General features: G+C 39.4%; 2 long non-coding RNA genes across 2 annotated transcripts in view; one reads left to right on the forward strand and one right to left on the reverse strand.

Moving 5' to 3' along the window:
* Positions 1–14,264, forward strand: part of LOC145444515 (uncharacterized) — a 414,279-nt gene extending 400,015 nt beyond the window's left edge. The window contains exon 2 of the long non-coding RNA XR_013916708.1: positions 14,210–14,264. This is a non-coding gene — a long non-coding RNA (uncharacterized LOC145444515). The remainder of the gene's footprint in view (positions 1–14,209) is intronic.
* LOC145444510 (uncharacterized) lies at positions 12,131–14,700 on the reverse strand. The gene is made up of 3 exons (XR_013916703.1): positions 14,566–14,700; positions 14,028–14,141; positions 12,131–12,437 (listed from the first exon to the last, which is right to left on the reverse strand). It is a non-coding gene; the product is annotated as an uncharacterized LOC145444510 (long non-coding RNA).
* Between the last annotated feature and the right edge of the window lie 6,007 nt (positions 14,701–20,707).

Consider the following 20,707-nt stretch of genomic DNA (forward strand, 5'->3'; position numbering starts at 1 on the left):
CAAACCTTTTTCACTTGAAAATATATTTTTTCTCTGGTTAACAAACCTTTTTCGCTTGGAAATATATTTTTTCCCCGGGTAACAAACCTTTTTTCCCTGAGCAACAAACCATTTTCACTTGCAAATATATTTTTTCCTGGGTAACAAACCTTTTTCACTTGGAAATATATTTTTTTCCCTCGGTAACAAACCTTTTTCGCTTGGAAATATATTTTTTCCCTGGGTAACAAACCTTTTTCGCTTGGAAATATATTTTTTCCTTGAGCAACAAACCATTTTCACTTGGCGGGTCGTCGTTTACCTGACTAAAAATATCATTTTCCTTTGGAGATCTGGCGTTTACCCAGTGTAGCAATACATTTTCTCTTGGTCATCTAGCTTTTCCTAGAGTAACAAAACCATTTTCATTTTGAAATCTGACAAACACACCTGACAATTTGGTATTTGTTGTATTGACGATAGTTTGAAATAGATTACAACGAACAGTGACGGAAATATACATGGACTACCGGTTTCAGAGTATACCCCCTTCAGTCGTATCACATCAATATCATCGGTTACCCACATACAATATCCTCTTGTACACCGAAATCCATGTTTTGGAAAATTGGACAATAGACTTCGATAGTTCTGTGATGTCCGGGATCGTGCTTTGGATTTTCCAGAGTCAAAATGTCTGAATAAAACACTTCCTCGATGATGGTTGGTATGTGGATAACGGGGTTCGGAAGACGGTTGGATTTATGTCACCCATCGCGATAACAATTCCAGGTCGAGTTTTCCCCCGCATGTTTACTATATTGTGTCTTTATTGGTCAATGTATGTCTCGACATTCAGTTTGAAATCGGAAACCCTGATAAGTATGTAACCGGATCCGGATATCAACTCTGAATCGATAAACCAATGAACAATATTCAAAGTAAACATGTTACATTCCACGAAAAAATACCATCCAGACATACGTCGCGCTTGTTTGCCCACAACATATTACGCGTAAATGGAGGTGTGTGACATTGCATGCAATGTGTTGGTATACAAATATCGATCCACAGACATTATCATAGCCGGTAGTTTTGATGTAGATCGAATGTCATCACACCCGATAACAATGTCATACCAATAAGCCACATTGCAATGAGTCCGCGCTATTACATCGATATTTCGACACCGTTCACTGATTTACTCGATGGTGTTATCGTGTTGTAACATTACAAGATAGTCATGGCCCTATCTCCGGACAGACCACCCAGACCAATTGGATACATCGATCAATGTGTTGTCCACACCGAAGTTTTCTGCTGCAGCGTTTCACCAATGTGAACTATCGAAGTGGTGCTCGAAATGATTGCGATCAGTCTTTCAGTCACGATGCAAGGATGTCGCTACTCCCACATAACGACTCCAGATAAATATCGTGAACAGTGATTATGCAAATGTCGGACTGATATTGTGATCCAATAAGGTATGTTTCTGTGGAATGAAGACTGCGATCGTACACCACAATAGAACACTACCTCGTGATTTCACACGCAATCATAAAACACACTTTCGTAAGGGTCTAGCTCGTCCGGTGACATTTCGAAACGGTCGTCACCACAAGAGATCGGGGTTGGTCTCGTCATATCGGAGCATTTTGAAACGGTGTCGTCACAAGGCTATTGACGTCGATTCAGTTGGTCATGTCAATCCGTTTTACAAAGTACCGTTTTTCAAGTCCCTGCACCATAGTGTTACGACACAGACAAGATGCGACGGTGGAAATAATAAAACACGGAAGGCACACTTTGGTGTTATTTGACATGGATTTTACACCCGACGAACCTCACATTCGAGCGACGAATTGGAATGACCTTTGTATTATTGACGTCGAAGGGAAAGAAATGTATCGATTTATCGGATTTGTACATATCCAACAAAAATCTGGGTATATGATTGTGCATGGTTCGCATATTTGACTGTGAACGCTCTATTGGTATATGTTGTACAGTTTACTTTCACCGTCGTGCGAATAACCATGTACAGTTCCATGTTTGTGTGTCTATATGTCACGCTTCAGATTGACTCAGAGTCATTGCAATGTGGCTTATTGGTATGACATTGTTATCGGGTGTGATGACATTAGATCTACATCAAAACTACCGGCTATGATAATGTCTGTGGATCGATATTTGTATACCAACACATTGCATGCAATGTCACACACCTCCATTTACGCGTAATATGTTGTGGGCAAACAAGCGCGACGTATGTCTGGATGGTATTTTTTCGTGGAATGTAACATGTTTACTTTGAATATTGTTCATTGGTTTATCGATTCAGAGTTGATATCCGGATCCGGTTACATACTTATCAGGGTTTCCGATTTCAAACTGAATGTCGAGACATACATTGACCAATAAAGACACAATATAGTAAACATGCGGGGGAAAACTCGACCTGGAATTGTTATCGCGATGGGTGACATAAATCCAACCGTCTTCCGAACCCCGTTATCCACATACCAACCATCATCGAGGAGGTGTTTTATTCAGACATTTTGACTCTGGAAAATCCAAAGCACGATCCCGGACATCACAGAACTATCGAAGTCTATTGTCCAATTTTCCAAAACATGGATTTCGGTGTACAAGAGGATATTGTATGTGGGTAACCGATGATATTGATGTGATACGACTGAAGGGGGTATACTCTGAAACCGGTAGTCCATGTATATTTCCGTCACTGTTCGTTGTAATCTATTTCAAACTATCGTCAATACAACAAATACCAAATTGTCAGGTGTGTTTGTCAGATTTCAAAATGAAAATGGTTTTGTTACTCTAGGAAAAGCTAGATGACCAAGAGAAAATGTATTGCTACACTGGGTAAACGCCAGATCTCCAAAGGAAAATGATATTTTTAGTCAGGTAAACGACGACCCGCCAAGTGAAAATGGTTTGTTGCTCAAGGAAAAAATATATTTCCAAGCGAAAAAGGTTTGTTACCCAGGGAAAAAATATATTTCCAAGCGAAAAAGGTTTGTTACCGAGGGAAAAAAATATATTTCCAAGTGAAAAAGGTTTGTTACCCAGGAAAAAATATATTTGCAAGTGAAAATGGTTTGTTGCTCAGGGAAAAAAGGTTTGTTACCCGGGGAAAAAATATATTTCCAAGCGAAAAAGGTTTGTTACCCAGAGAAAAAATATATTTCCAAGTGAAAAAGGTTTGTTAACCAGAGAAAAAATATATTTTCAAGTGAAAAAGGTTTGTTACCCAGAGAAAAATAGATTACCAAAGGAAAAGGGGTTTGTTACACTGGGTAAACGATTAATCTCCAAAGGATAATGGTATTTCTACTCGGGTTACGACCAACCTCCAGGTGAAAATGGTAATTTTACTTGGGTAGGTATCGTATGTTTAGTGTCGTTGGTATTGTTAAACGTTGTCGCCGGTAGCTGTTGGTATACTATTACGAGTGTGAAAAGGATTTACACGGCCTGTGTAGAGTATCGTGATAGTAAACATATTTTTGGTGCGACGAACCAAGATCGTTGTTTAAATTTTAATGCATTTCGATTATCGAGTTGTTGTACAATAGAGATGACTCTACATTAGACCGTGCTGTATACTTCGATTAAAACCACAAGACCACATGTAAATCTACTACAACTCGATGATGTTGATATAGTGTTACTAAAATTAATTATTACCTATTTACACAACATAAAAATAACAATTCATGTCGTAGCAGGTTTCTTGAACTCGTGCTTGATGAAACGAATGATGACAAGTAGGCTTTGAGTGAAAAATAATTATTTAGAGTAGTGACATTTTGTGACCAACGAATGTAAATCGATCATGATATTACAATATATGCTTTCGTCAACATACCGACTTGGTGTAGAAACACTTTCACGTTTTTTGAATAACTGGATTCTCGAGACTTGCTACTTGTACGATGTATCGTTGGTGGGCAAACTATAACGACCAATTTGTATGATAGTATGTTTTAGTTGTATTGTTGTGATGACTCAGCGCTTTTCGTTAGCAAAGTAGGTCGATTTGTGTGCAAGATGTAAGCACCGTAACTAGAAAACATATGTACTCTGTTGTTGGAGTAGCTGATTTATTGTTATGACATGGACATATCCTGAAGCCTTGGTTTGTTGTCTTACGAAAGATGAGGCGACCTCGGTGTCGTAAATTGTGTTAACTAAACTCGTATGGATACCACAATTGTGCTGGACTTACACACGGTATTCGCATACTGTACACATACAAACTTTTGTGTAAACAACTCTGGTGTTTCTGTTAATACTAGTTCTGTGTTGAACTACTTGATTATTACGATACATGAACAACCATTCAGACAATAAAGTTCTTGAGGTATCGAAACAGTTTGAAAGCACCACCAATCATTGTACAGGTTTGTAGCATGAGCGAATATTTTCGTGTAACATGAATATATTTCATATGTCTTCGGTAAGAAATGGGTTATGTGGGATAATAATTAGTATCATAAAACTTGTTGTGTTTGATTGCATACTTTTTTAACATTGTTTGTTGTTGAAAGACGGGTGAGTTTACATTTAAATATAGTAAGCAGAGCAACTCAAGTAATAAATTTTACTCGTTTGAAAATCGACAACGGAAAAAATACCGATGAATGGAGTAACAGTAATAATATGTGTGGTATATTATTTTTAGTGATATGCAACCAATCTTCTAAATCTTCTAATTTATCATGTCATAGTCGGTTGTTATGAATTCAAAATAAAAGTACTTCGATTATCAGGACAAAGGGAATTGAGATCAACGCAGTATTTCGAAGTGGTATGTTCAGCAATCACTAAATGGCAAAAATATCAAACTGTGCATACAACTCGGTTAGTTAAACGATACATTTACAAGTTTACCGAAATCTTGATTTATTAATGACAGCTTGATGATGTAAAGCTCAACCACTCCATTGTGTTTATTACAAAGTATTTGACACAGACAAAATATTGAACGAAGGCCCACCACTTGGTTTCATTACAAGGTGAGTGAAAATTGTTTTCTGTTGGTCAGGTATGATTTGCATTTAGTAAAACGATCTACGCCGATTAAGTGACGCTGTTTCATATCCGATGAGTGAGTGAAATTTCCTTATGGTTTGATTTAGTGGGTTAATTACCTGCGATTCAATCACATACAAGTAAGATCTTTTATGGGTTGAGTATTGTGACGACCTTTACTTTGACGAATGACAATGGGGAAAATTTCGATTGCATTGTCGGTGTATGTGTTGGACCAGTGATTCTAGTACACCTAACTATAGGATACATTTGGTAAACATCGTACAAATTGTTTCGTTGTGATGGTAACGACTTTCAGTGGTTTGGTTTCATGTCGGGAATTATTATTTGGAGGTTCAAAAACAATCAATACTACAAATGAACAACAATGCAAAACACGTTAAGTGAATTACAGTGTAGCAAGTACTTCCTTGATATTACGATTGTTGTGTACCAGACATTTCTAACTGAATGCATCTAGCAAACATATTCCAATTTACTTTTGTAATGATCAAAGTATGTGAAATGGTGCGAACGGATTAAGCATTAATCAAGCGGCGGTATGTCAATTCACCTAGTGTGCTATCTTGACACCGGATAATGTGCGAAAGTGTTTCAATTCTCACCGCAGATTACGATGATAAAGTATTGTACCGGTTATTGTTCAACAAAGGAAATTGGTGTTTCATCTTTAGTCTTGGTTAGTGGAGACAATTACATTTGTAAAATATTTCCTGATATCCGCGATACGCAGGGTGATATGTACCAAGGTGGAATAATTTTCCATTAAAGAACATTTCAGACACGCGTAGTTTTACAACTCAATATGTTAATAACAACGGTACTGAAAAGTTTGTTGCTGTCATAATAACCTTTACCACAACGCCGGGTCTAATAATGTCATAATTTAATAATCAAGTCATGATCGACTATTACAAAATCTCATATGTCAAAATCAATGTGTCAATTCATATGTTTACATCGTGAACATTTTCAATATAACGCGTGCGTTCGATTGCAAGAAATGAATTCTCAACTACGTTGGTCAGACATTCAAATCTCGTATACTCAAATGTAATATGTTAATGTCAAACCACACACCGAGTAGTATTTACTTTGGTTTATAAAATATACCGAGTAGTAATTACTTTATCTTACAGAATAGTAACGACTTTTACAGTTGAACAAAAAAAGACGATTTGGCGGTATATGACTACAACCGAACTTGCTTAGATTGTAGCGATTGTATGTACTCGCGTAATCTTGTCTTCTTTCTGTACGGGTACTGTCTAGTTGGTCTGGTAAGTTACAAACGGATTTAGTTGACAAGGTTTACGGATTTACTTGACAAGGTTTTCATGATTGACTCTTTTGCGTATGGTAAGATGTTAAAATTTCGAGGCGTAATACTATTTCCATTAACTCAATTGCGACAAAAAATACCCAGATAACTTGTTCAAGGTTTCTTTTGTTTCAAATCAACATGTGAATAATCAGTTATTGTGACAAGTTGAAATATCGTACCGAAGTTGCGAGTGGAAACAGTACGCGATTGTGTAAGTGTGAAGACAGCGAGATGGTGATCGTGTGAATAAATTAATCTGAAACGCATTGGAGTGAAAGTTTACCCAGTCTGTCTGGCGATCCTACTTCAAATCGCGATTTGACAAAGTAGGTTGAAATATTCCGATTCAACTCATCGCATTGCAACTCGATCGTGTTATGTGCAAGCGGTTGTCAAGTGTGAAATATTTACAACAGGTGCGATTTCATTGATTGACTTGATTGTGTGTAGTAACACATTAAAATATCGCGATAGCATAGTGAAATTATTTACTGGAACTCTATTTGACAAACGGAAAACTGTGAATAGAGTTGTAATGTTACATTACTTGTTTCAAATCAATGTGTGTATAATATCGAAACGGGACTGTGGGGAAGTTGCTAGTCATGTTTGTCAATCCTATTTCAATTCACACTATGTCAAAGTCAAAATATTTCATTCTGGATTATCTGAATTTACCTTTAGTACATCCGCGAATGGATTCCGACACCGTACTATAACATTCTTAAAAATAAAGACTCGAGGATTTTCAATCAACAATACTGGAATTTTTTTGATAATGTTAGAGTTGACAAATGATTAGTCGCGTGTTTTTGTTAAGAGTTTGATTTCATGTTGATAAAGACAATAACTGTATAATGCGCATACTTGTGATTCTTGATTCTTGTAGAGTTATAGTTGGTATTCATTCTATAGGTGTGAAAACAGCGGTGTGGAATGTGCGAATAATTCAATGTGGCTGAAAGTCGGCGTCAGTAAAATTTAGGTTACAGTCGAATCAAAAGATCACGTTAAAAATATTTCTCGAAATAATTAGAATTGTACCGAATTAACACATTCAGATACGAATCAACTTGAGCTGTGTAGTAAGTTTCATTTCAAGTTGACAAATTGACACGTTACTTGTATTTTCGCATGATTCTTATCATACAACTAAAGTCAACCGCGTTCCGAAGTGTCAAACATATAGCGACCACCAGAAAGTGTCAAATTGTTGGTTTACGAATCACCGTCTGCGCCGGCTCTGTGACAAACTTATTGCGGAAATATTACCTTGTGAGCGATCGGCATGTCTGTAACACCAAGTCGCTAAAGATGGTTATGTTCGAGACATTATCTTGTCAGCGATCGCAGGGTTTTACAAATATTTCACACATTTTTGAAGTGTTGGTTTGTGAACGCGGTTATTGTCGGTATTCGAATCACCGGCTACGCCGGCTCTGTGGTAAACTAATTACTAAAGTAACACCATGCGACTGATTCCTAGATTTAGCAGCAAACTATTTCGCACTGACTGGTCTAGTGTAATATTCGATAGTAGCACGCGGTTGGCCGTGAAACAATTCAGCGCGCAGGTCATTCGGAATATAGGTCGCACTGCTTAATCCTCTTGCAAGCCACGTTTCCGTTTGTGCGGTTATTGTCGGTGACTATTCAACACCACGCGAGAGATGTCTGAAAGTACGAATCACGACCGCACCCATAAGAACACATGGCGAGTCACCAACACAGCCTATACGCGAAAGCACGACATGCGAAAGTACGACGTGCGAGAGATGCCTTTACCCGAAAGGGCGATGTGCCACCACGAGTTTTCCATGCGATGTGCGAGAGATGACTATACCCGAAAGTGCGACATGCGAGCGCACCCATAAGAACCAATGGCGATGTGCGAGCGGAAGGGGGGTCTAAAAGCGCGATATGCCAACACGAGTTTTCACGGCGATGTGCGAGAGATGCCTATACCCGAAAGTGCGACATGCGAGCGCACCCATAAGAACCAATGGCGATGTGCGAGCGGAAGGGGGGGTCTAAAAGCGCGATATGCCAACACGAGTTTCGCGGCGACATGCGAGCGGGCCCATAAGAACCCCATAGCCGCGTGCGACCGATCTACTATACTACTAGTAGCTTTCTAGGCCGTCGTAAAATGTCGGTGTGTAGCGTTATGTTATCCTGAATACTTTAGATGTCGATCAATATTTGGATTTTGGGAATCAGCGCGACAACTTCATTTTAATAATATCAGTGATGATGAACTCTAACGTATTTACGATGAGTTGCGTTATCACAGGTGAGGCTTGGCCTATATGTACCTCATCCGTGCCTTAACTCACCTTTCGCGCTTTATTTTCAAACAATAAATATGAAAATTCCATGATTTTCGGAATAGAAATGTTAAAAATCTAATCATTAAAAAACATCTATAGCAGTGATTCTCAACCGCGGCCCCCAGCTAGCCTTTCTGCGGCCCCCACAAAAATATTGAGAAATCGATTTATGAAAAAAAAAGAATATTTATAAAATACTCTGGCTTAGCTTGGAGTCTGGAGTTTTCAATTAGGATTGCAGGAAAGTTGTTAGTATAGACTAAGATTACGTCACTGCTGTTTCAATGCAATGTGCGCTAACTTTCCAGTTGAACGAGCAGTACCTATAGATATAGGTATAGATATAGGCAGGCCGTGTTATTTTTGGTATTTCAGGAGCCAGATGCCAAAACTGCCAAAATTTAAAATTTGAGAATGCCAAGAATAAGCAATTTTTGGCATATGCCAAAAATAACACGGCTTTCCAAATAGTGAATTTCGTTCATGGTATTGTGTTAACAGGACCGCGTTACAAGCGAGAAGAGCGTTTGTGAAAGGCAGGTTTCTTAATCTGGGTCCAGCCCACCCAGTAGGGGTGAAAGCATGGTGTCCTAAATGGTATGGGCACAGCGAGATTGAACGGCTGACTGCATTTGGTTTACGTCATACTTTCCATTTGTCCAAAGCATGGAAAACTGAATGGGATAGAACGGTAACTGCGTGGCCAGTCAATCATTTACGGTTGAATAACAATCAGTAGATAACAATCAATCAACCCAGAATGTTATGGTGGTTTGCTGTGATGCTACGGCTTACGTAACAGCCATACACCGGGTTAAGTAAGTGTCATTATTATCGTTATCGGGACTAGTCTAAATTAATTTTCATGTAGTTATAATGACTGTACGTCGCTATCAAGTTGAACATCGACTCCAGTGTCCTTTGTAGTTTCTAATATGCTATAGTGCGGTACGATATGTGTAGTATTTAGGCTGCAATGCTACATGTTTGAATTGCATCATAAAATTGTATAGTAATTAATTGGTTCCCGACCAGCTTATACCAACTCCGATCACTTTTGATCCATCAATACAGGATAGTGTTTAATTATGTCGCTAGCATCTAGACCAGGAGTTCCCAAACTTTTTATAGTCGCGACCCCACCAATCAATTTGGCGTGCTGGTTAATAAAAAAGGCCAGTAAAGCTGGCGATTATATTATGTGCGCAGTAGCTCGTCAACCTCCTTCCTTAGATTAAAAAAATCAATCAAGAATGTAGAAACATATATTAGTATTTTTAAGCGATTTCTATCTATATCCAATCGAAGTCGCCTAAGTTAAATAGATAGAAATACAGATAACGATCTATAAGTTATTATTCGACTACGCCGAGCCTGCAATTGTGTATTATACTGTTAGCGCATCTGCATAGCACTACCGGCACTTATAGTTCTTATTGAACGTTGCGGACCAGGTATGTCGTCTGATAACCTGCTAGAGTTGTAACCTGAGACCCACGTAATGTGTGGCTGGGTAGATATACTTAGCTCTTTTCGTAGTAGATGCACGTCCCTGCGTTAGTCCTTAATCTGACAACTTCAACGTGAATGCAACGACAGTATTGCCTCAGATAGATATATTGGTCGAATATGTATGGAATATACAGTAGGATATCGCAGATGAGTCTGCTTTTGTAATTGAAATGCACGAGCTGATAAATGGCAAGTCACGTGGTAGCGAGAAGAAAGATATAAGTCACGTGATATACGATATTGGCGATGTACCATAATGATGTTGTATCTTACACAGAGGTGGTCAGTAACGAAGTACTTCTACTTTTTCGAAGTACTCAAGTAGTTTGCCTCTACTTCTGGTACTTACTTGAGTAGATCGAATTTACGCTACTTCTACTTCTACTTCGTAATATTTTGTGATCTACTTACTTACTTTTCGCTATTTTCAGTTTGTCAAGTAGAAGTAGTATAATCATCCAATTCGAAAGAGAGATTGAGGAATTTCGGGGCTCTTTTCATGGAGTACTAACATATAATTTTCATAAAAGTCAAGTAAAGCCCAGAATTTTCATCGCGCTTCGCGCAAAGTAGATATGGAGAGACAAGCATGTTTTCACGAAAGTATTGGTGATGAGGCTAGAATTTAGGTAGCGGTAGCGTGGCTCGCTTTACTCCCACCGTATTATCGTCCATATGAAATAGTTCATCACAGTAAACATGACCCATCATAACGTTTAAAACTAGTAGTTTCACAATCTAGCATTTACCACAATCATATCGTAATCCAGCAGCCCAGCATGGCGTGCCCTAATCTGGAGAAGTGGTCTTTGACTTTTTGAGCGGCAGACCTGTTTTAGCAGACCACTGTTGAAGCTATCTGGACAAGAGACATGAAACACATTTTCCACTTTTCAGAAGTAGTGTTTGTATTTCTCTTTTAATTCACAGTATCATTAGTTTGAGTTCTAATTAGTTTCAGTTCCTTTGTCTGGATCTGCATGGCATGGGGAACTTACATGTTGAAGTTTAAAAGCTAGTGTAATAATGCCTCCATTTTCCAAAAATAAAATTTCACTGTAGTATGGCATTTTTACGATCCGCCATATTTTTTATTACCGTATACTAATCTCGCAAAGTCTTAACACCGTATCCGATACAGCTTCTTGGTATTGCTCTTCGACTAAACTATGGACCTTAAAATATGGGTGAGGGCGCCGCACCATGACGTTCTCTAAAACGGGGTGTTCGGGTAAACAAAGATTAGCGTCCATAGCGATTTCCATAGCGATACTAGGATTTGCATCCCATATTGCAGACGAATTCTTATGCTCTCGAAGATTGATACCTCATGTGATGCATCAATATGAATCAAGCTCTCTGAACCCTCCGTATAGCTCAATTTGCAACTTTTGACAGTACATGCGAACGTATTATGACCGTTTTCAAAACTACTTACTTACTTGAGTAGATTTTTGGCCAGGAATTTCTACTTCTACTTCAAGTAGTTTTAGGTTGCTTTTGCAAAAAGTACTTCTACTTGTACTTGAGTAGATTTTTGCGTCGCTACTTCTACTTCTACTTGAGTAGTCTTCTTGACTACTTTGACCACCTCTGATTCTTACAAAGTGTATGAACCGTGAGAGGGCGCAGGGCGTCCTATAACGTCAACTTGATTTTTATTATGCTCTCGACACTTCGTAGTTTCTAATGTTCTCTTGTATTTTTTTCAGATTAGCACATTCTATCTGCCCTATTGACTGTCTCCCTGTGCATCTAATGATGGTTATAAGTTATCGCACGGTCATTAAGGAACATTCTGAACACTAAAATCCGAGATATTGTTGACTGCTATTTATATGTTTGTAAGCCTCTCATTTCTCATCTATTTAATAAATGAACTACTTTCAATATTCATGTGCAATTGTGCATTGTGCAGGATTGTATATTGACGAATTAAAAGAAATCTTGTCAATTAATCAACAACTTGCTAGATGCCTGCCAGTTCTGCAAAGCTATCCGGGGCACAGCTGGATAGATGACGACGCAGATACCAAAGTATAAACACGGTTAACATGAAAGATAGCCATGACCCTTCATATCCAGCAAATGGGTTGGGTGTCAGTGACAGTTTCAGGTTTTCTCAACATCAGACATAGAAATATCCCTTCCATCAGTGCACGGTCTGTGGCGTTCTGTTATGACTTGTCGATATTGGACATTTTCATCTACATCTGAAAAATAAAATCCTGATGATCACAAATAAGGTAGGGACAAGACTAAGTGATGAGATTATGTCAGCCTGGGTGGAATGGTTTCAGTCGGTAGGTGAACCTCCATTAGTTCTTGGCAAGGTTGTAATGTCAGACTCGAGTGGCCATTTTTTGGTGACTCGAGTCATTTTCTGAAAAACGAAAAATTACTCGACTTACTGCAATTGCGCAATGACTCGAAGTTGGGTCTGCTAAGATAGGCATTTCATTGTAATTTCAGTAATTTGCCACAATCAAACAGTGGAACGACATGTAAAGCTCGTAACAGAAGCATCAGCACAAGTTTCGGCATTTGAAAGACGAGAGAGATGGCCTCATTCGCCAAAAAAATTAAGTCTCGTAAACTGATGGAAAAATTTGACACAAAAATGCATTTTCGATAAGTTGTTAAATGTGAGTGTTTCATTACGATGTTTTGAACCGATTTTAAAATGACTGTGTTGTGAATATATTTGTATTATGAGCCCAATATTCGGTATTGTCAGTCTATTACTTTTCTTTTCAAAAAAACTGATCACAGATCACAATTCGTCAGAATATATGCTGAATTTCAACAAATATGTGCGTATATATTGTTTTTTGGCTATAACTCATTTTGTATTCACAATAGACAAAGCTTTCTTTTCAAGACAGATAGAAACATGATGCTTCCGCAGATTTTGAGCTATATATCATGACTCTACGACCAGCGGTTGCCGAGATGGGCCATTTACCCCCCCCCACACACACACACAAACGCAGAAATTGGGGGTTGCCGGCTGGAAAAGGGGGGTAATACCTTGAAGTCACTTTTTCTTGAAGTTTTAGGTCATTTGTCAGGATTGAGGAAGCCCGTTTTAGATTTGAAAAAAAAAGTCATTTTCACTCCACCGTAATCAGTACTGGTACTTGAAAATGCTACCAGAAACTGTCAAAAGTGAGGAAAATTAGTATATTATGAATGTGAAGCATTCAACACCACTGGGCGGAGTTGTGTAAAAAGTGGGTTTCGCGTGACATTAACTGGGAGCCGAACAGTCAACACAATGACTCGGAATCGAGTCTAAACACTATGACTCGCACTCGACACTCCACTCCGTGACTTGGATTTAACTCGGTGGTGAATTTAAAATGAATCGAGTCAAAACTATAAAAGTGAGATTGACTTGTGACTGGGTTACAACAACCCCGTTTCTTGGCATGAGTAACACAAATGTTAACACCACCACTGCATCAGATTTGGACAACTAGGAAAATTTTCAGCTTTTCCAAATTATATCAGAATTAGAGCGATACACTTTTTACAAATTAGACTAGAATTTGAATTAGGAGTACACAGTTTTTTTTTTAAACCGCATCATAATTATAGCTACACAGTACACAGTATTTCAAAATTAGTTAGATTAGACAGAATTAGATGACATGCTTTTCGGTCTAATAAGTCTAGGTAAACGACTAGTTTGCCCTGTATACAGATCACAAGAAAGCCTCATAACAGATCAGCACATACCGATTCAAAACTTGGATTAATACTATCCCATAATCTCAGACATCTACAAAGATCAAACTTACCCAAAGTAGCCTTCAACGTTTATAGTAATGATGTTCAACATTAGCACAGGTTGCAACAGATGCTGTCCATTCGAAAAAGATATCGTTTTCGTGCCAGCGTCATCACCAAACATTCTGTATTGTAGGGTTACCATACGTCCTCTTTTAAGAGGATTTGCGCTCTTTTTTTGACTTTTACAAAGTGTCCTTGGAGGACGCCCAAATGTCCTCATTTTTGAGAATTGAGGTTAAATACAAGGCCGAATTCGACAGAGACATAATCAGTCAGCACTGCAGTAACGCTCCGGCGGCTATTTCGAGAGCTGGGCCGGAAAGTTGACCTTTGTTTTGGCAATCACCTGAGAATGTGAAAGAAAAACTGAATGAAGGGAAAGCGCGAGAGGCTTGAGTTTGCAGTGTTGGGACATTTCTGTGTCAAGTAGTTTACAAGTCATTCACTACATAACATTATCAAGGCACATGTCAGATACTGTCAACAATCACATTCAAAGTAATTTAGACAAGACAAGTTACTTACGATAATAATAATAGCACTTACTTGGCCCGTTGTACGCTGTTACGTAAGCCGGAGAATAACAGCAAACAATCGAAACATTCTGGCTCTACTGATTGTTATTCAACCGTAAATGATTGACAGGCCACGCAGTTACCGTTCTATCCCATTCAGTTTTCCATGGTCCAAAGGCAATTTTACGACCATTTTTGACCGGCTTGTCGAGCGCTAAATTTTATAAAACATGTATCAATGGGAAGCTGCCGCAGTACTGATTATTAAAATATAAATTATATTCTGCTCATGGAACTGGAACCCCCAAAATCAACCACGATTTTTGCATGATGATCGAGTTGAACATTGTGACGCACTGGTTATTTCTGAGCTGCCTAGTCGCGTTTTGGCAGACAGTCTTGTTGCGTCAATGTTCTAACCTTCCCAGAACTCCTCCAAGCGAGTTGGTAGTATTAAAGCCACCTGAAGTGACAAAAGTCCGTCGAGAATATATCGGTATAGACCAGTGGTTCCCAACGTGGGCGATATCGCCCTCCAGGGGGCGATTTGTCGGTCCAGGGGGGCTAAAATAGCCAAGGGGCGATAGGGGGGCGAAAACGGACGAAGGGGGCTATAGGGGGGCGATGGCGTGTTGAAATGGCTATATTGGCGTCCATGACCGTAACTGCCCACACCCAAACCCCCAATTGGGATGTGGGCCCGAGCTCGAAGGGGGCCCACAATTCTTTCGTGAATTAACATTAATTATTGTGGAAATTTAGGAAACTTTTTCAAAAAATTTTCGCGCTGCGCGCCTTTTCGTGGTCTCATATTTCATACATAGTGGATACCTTTCCTCCAAGAAATAATTTGCATTAGTTATAGAAATGTGCATCTCGGCGTCAGTCATTATCACACCACGACGCACCAAGACATATGAAGTCTCAGGCCATGTAACATGCGACTCCGAGATGTGTGCCAGAACGAGAAAACCTTGGGGAAAAGGATTGCCTTTATGCTGACCGACTTCGATATATATAGGATAGACATATATATTTAATTGTCCATGGGCGCCTAAATGGCTGGTGCCAAATGTTCCTGTCCTGGCAATCAGGACCCCACAAAAAATGCCATCTCGCAGAGAAAAATTAATTGCCTGTGCAGACATACCAATTTGAAATCGTATGAATCTTTTAATTTAGTACGTATGAGCGATTTGAATATCTTTTGACATGGCAGACAGGCCACGAAATGTCAATACGTAACGAAGTCATCATACCCACAGGTCCGCCCGAATATGTTTAATTATTATTTACGGGCCCTATATTTTCCAAGACACCTCACTCTGCTTTACCGGTAAATCTGAAAACATGAGCAGAGAGAGAATAATAAATTGTCAGGAATATATATGCAATTCCCGATCATATTGACCGATTCAATCATAATGATAGAAATTTTTCGCGCTTCGCGCGAATTAAGCCGAGTAACTAATGAGTCCAACAATTTGTGCTGACAAGTAGCGGTGAAGAGGTATCGGGCGTTGGGTATGAGGGGTGCAGAAGTTTGCTTTATCGCCCTATGGAGGGGGTCAAGACCAACGTATTGGGGGGCTGACGAAGTGCTGTTATGGTCCTTTTGGAATCAAGTCGCAGAAATCACCTTTTTTGTTTCTCAACTCACCAAAGTTTAGCTGGGAAAGTGAAATTTCGAGGTTGAGCTGAAAAGTTGACCTTTTTTCTTAGTCAACTCGCCGGTAATTTCAGTCTGTATGCCCATTTTTCGCTTCCCAATATTTGGGGGGCGATGATCGGTGTGGAGTTTGAAAAGGGGGCGATGAGTCGAAAAAGGCTGGGAACCACTGGTATAGACTGAAGGAGAAATTATAGTCGGGCTACTAAATATAGAATGTGTTGAGAGACAACTCAGGAAACTCCTGGAAAAGGATCGGGAAGAAAATTCTTTCCGCGATGAGATCGATGGCACTGGTGAAGTGATTTCTTTTCATGATGCATGGAAGCCGGTTCGGCCCTCCAAAGATTTTGAAGCTCTGAAAACCTTTTGTGGATGACTGGCAAGATTCTTTCCCTCAACGACTACTGTTGTAGCCGATATTTCCCAGATTCGCTGGGCGAGAAATGAATTTAGGAGAAACTTAGCTGACCTGAATTTGGAAGCACTGTTACAGTGCAAACGATTTAAGTCTAATCAACACTTCAACAGCTGTAACAATCAGCTGTTGAGCGTGTTTGTCAGGCTTTTTTTATTTTTTGCTTATTGGCACCGATTCCGACGGATACTGTACATTTTGTGGTTTCGTTTGATATTATTAACCTATGAAATCGTTAGGTTTTTTCTTTTCTTTATTGTTTGTTGGCACTGATTATACGTGGATGCTGCACATTGTGTGGTGTCTTTTAAGAAACTAGCCCAAATAAAGCGTTTTTGTGACTAATTCGGGGCTGAAACTATCTATTCAGAGGACGATGCCAAAACTGCCAAAAATAAAAATCGAAAAGTGCCAAAAATAAGTTATCTTTGGCAGTTTTGGCATATGCCAAAAATAACACGGCCTGGATATAGGTATTGACAGGACCGTAACTGCCGCACCCCAAGTCCCTCAATTGGGGGGAACGAGCTCGAAGGGGGCCCAAAATTATTTAGTGAATTAGCATGAATTATAGAGTTTTTTTGAAATTTTATGCAACTTTTTCAAAATTTTTTCGCGCCGTGCGCAATTTCAAGTTTCCAAGTACCTTCATTATTGGATACTCTTCCACCAAGATAAAATATGCCAGATTTATAGAAGTGGGCATATCGGCGTTGGCCATTATCGCGTCACGACGCACGAAGACATATAAAGTTTTTGGTCATATAACATGCGAATCCAAGAAGTGTGCCATAACGATCGACAGCGAGAAAACCTTGGCTGAAGAGTACTGCCCCTGACTGGAAACTTCGTTATGTATATACAAAATACATATAGGTATAATTGACCCTAGGCGCCTAAATGACTGGCGCCGAATATTCCTGTCTTGGCAATCTTAACTTCACGAGACAAATAGGCTACCAGGCTGCACGGAAGAATTATATGCCAGTGAAGAACTACCAATTTGAAATCATGTGCTTCTTTTAGTTTAGTACGTTAGGGCGATTCTATATTTTTTTGATATAGCAGACTGGAGGTCACGAAATAACATCATGTGACGAAGTCGTACCAACGGGTCCGCCCGTCTGAATATGTTTAATTATTATTTATGGGCCCTACAGTTTCCAAGAAACCTCACTCAGCTCTACCGGTAAATCTAATTACGTGAGCAGAGAGGACAAGTAATTGATAGCAATATATATGCAATTCCCGATCTTATTGACATATTTTATTTTGAATTATCGAAAATTTTCGCGCTCCACGCTGGCTCACTAAACGGTGATCCTGATTTCGTGGCAGAAGCCAACAACGCGACGGGGGGTCCGTTTATCATCCTATGGGAGCTCAAGACATAAGTGTTTTGAGGGGCCTGACGAAGTGCTGTTTCGTTCCTGCCAACGGGTATACGCCCGAAGATGTTTACTTATTATTGAGTGGTCCTACCTTTTCAAACACAACTCACTCGGCTCAACTGGTCAATCTGATTACGTGAGGAGAGAGAGGATAAAAATTGATACAAATATATTTTCAATTCCCGATTATATTGACCGATTCAATCATGAATTATGGAAATTTTTCGCGCTTCACGCGGTAGTCCTAATAATTTGATATAACGGTGTTTATCGAAGGAGGTGTCGCACTGATTCCAAAAATACGGATTGAAATCTCGCCAGGGCAATAAAACTACTCTGAAATAGCCAGCAAAGGTTGATTGTTCTGAACAACGGGAGCGCGGCAACACAATGGCCAATGGCGTCAAGCGAATAATCGGAACAATGCGAATTTTCATATTTTGGTGACTATTTTGGGTTCCTTTCATTGCCCTGGTATTCGTGCGGCCCCGACCGTACTCTGAAATTCTAAATTTGGCCCTGCCACCGAAAAAGGTTGGGAACCACTGATCTATAGCAATACCAATATTCATTGAAGGTTTCACAATTTTCCCTCACTCATCCCTGACGACATGTGAGGCACTTCCCAACTTAACTCCCGTAACCCCACGTCACTGACATATCACACCCTCCAGTGAGTATGCACTGCTGTAGTGACCATGTTTGGCTCCACCTATGCATGTGGGCAGACAAATATGGTGCACTAAGAATCCTATATATTAGTGCTACCAATTCGTCGTGAATTTTCAATTTTGACGTAACAGTCGATTGACATGTATGGCTCTTTGGAAGTTACGATTAGATTTATTGCGTCAATAAGGCTTTTCATTCGAAAAGGGTTCCCGACCCCTGTTATAGAGGAATGACTTTAGTTCATGTTCGTCCGCATTGAGGTAATTTTGCGATGGAAATGCGCAAGAGCCTAGGGTTAAATTTATCAAGCATGTGCCGTCACTACCTAAATTCCCTTATAATTATAACTCAATACTTTTTTGAACTCGAAACCATTACTTATCCGTAGTGGGTGTGTATCAAATAGCTGCCTGTTATTCGTCAATGCGAATCACTGAAATTCTGTGATTAAGAATCCGTCACGTTTGCACATGTGCACTACAGTTGTGCAATATAGCTTAAAACAAACCCACATCTCACTTTGACCCGAACCGCACTCTACCCGTCACTCTCATCTTTGTTCACATACTCATGTGTCGCATCATCCAGGTCATAAGTCGTGGTCTTGCCTGTCGAAAAGCTTTAGAGAGCATACCCTTGATTTACATAATTCCTATATTTCGAATGTAATTGATTTTGTTTCGTGCGGCAATTTCAAATAGGCCTATGTCCATAATCAGCGTCGTGTGCATCTTCTCGTATTTCCCGTTAGTCCGTGTCTACTACGAATCATGATATCACCAGCTATTTTAACGTTTTCTATACAGATGCCCTAACCCTGGTCCTTCCAAAACCACCTGTGAAGCTGCAGGCAGTGGCACCAGAGTTGCGCGATTGTACAATCGTAAGACTTCATGTGATATCCCTGTTTCCAAATCGATGTTTGGGGACCCTTGCTTCTACACCGTCAAATATCTAGATGTCGTTTATTGGTGTTGGTGATATGTCTTGATTGCCTATAAATGAGATTGATGAAATAACGCAATTATACCGTCGACAACGATGATTGAGAAAATATAATCTTACAACCGCAACAATGTATGTGTAATTGTGCATGTGCAATTATCAACCAATATATATTGTAGATGCAGGACTGCGTCACTTTCAAAGATAATAGAGGAATTGAACGGTACTTTGAGATACAAGATTACTTCAGTTATGATAATAATAGAGCGCGCAAAGGGCAGTGTATTTCGTAAAACATCATATCCGCAGAGTCGCCAATGTAGTTACAAAATTACATGTCGGGGTTCGAAAAACTACGAGTTGAGTATTTCCAGGGTTATATTTAAAACAAACATGTTTAAAACATCTTTTGCATTTTTTATCCATTGCTTCACGAATCGTTAATCGTGACGTCACAGTTGGTTGACATTGACAATTGAAAATATAGGTAAATATGAGTCCTTCGACAAAAAGGGCTTACGAACACTGTTCTCATAGTGTCCTATATGGTGTCGACACAAGCAAATCTCGCGGCTCAGTGAAATTGATTCACGTCACAATTTCCATTTGGCTACAGGCAATTTTACGGTCATTTTTGACCGGCCATCGTTGGTTGTGAAAGAAAATTTTCGAATCCCTCCATTGCATAAATTAGTATTTTTTGTGAATTTCCAGTTGGAATCGAATTAGGATTGGACATGGACTTGAATAAGAAAAGTTATGGACTAGGATTAGGATTTGGATTTGAAGGTTCGGATTTGGATTGGATTAGGACATAGAAATTTCAAATCCGCTCATCTCTGGTGCCTTGATTGATGCTGTCGTGTTGCTAGGAGAGGCTTCGGTACGAACTGAAGTTTTGCTGATTTCAGGAGCGCTGCTTCCAAGGTATGGATTTTGTTGGTGTTTCTATAGTACTTATAGATTAGCTGTGACGTTGTAAATTTCACAGCATATTCTTATTATATTATATATTGATAATATATTATCCTTAAATGGTTAACTCCTTTTCGACGGCAATGCGGAGATTTAGAACCTT

Source organism: Botryllus schlosseri, chromosome 8, assembly GCF_051294905.1.
Source record: "Botryllus schlosseri isolate E-star chromosome 8, Bs_hap1, whole genome shotgun sequence".
Classification (NCBI taxonomy): domain Eukaryota; kingdom Metazoa; phylum Chordata; class Ascidiacea; order Stolidobranchia; family Styelidae; genus Botryllus; species Botryllus schlosseri.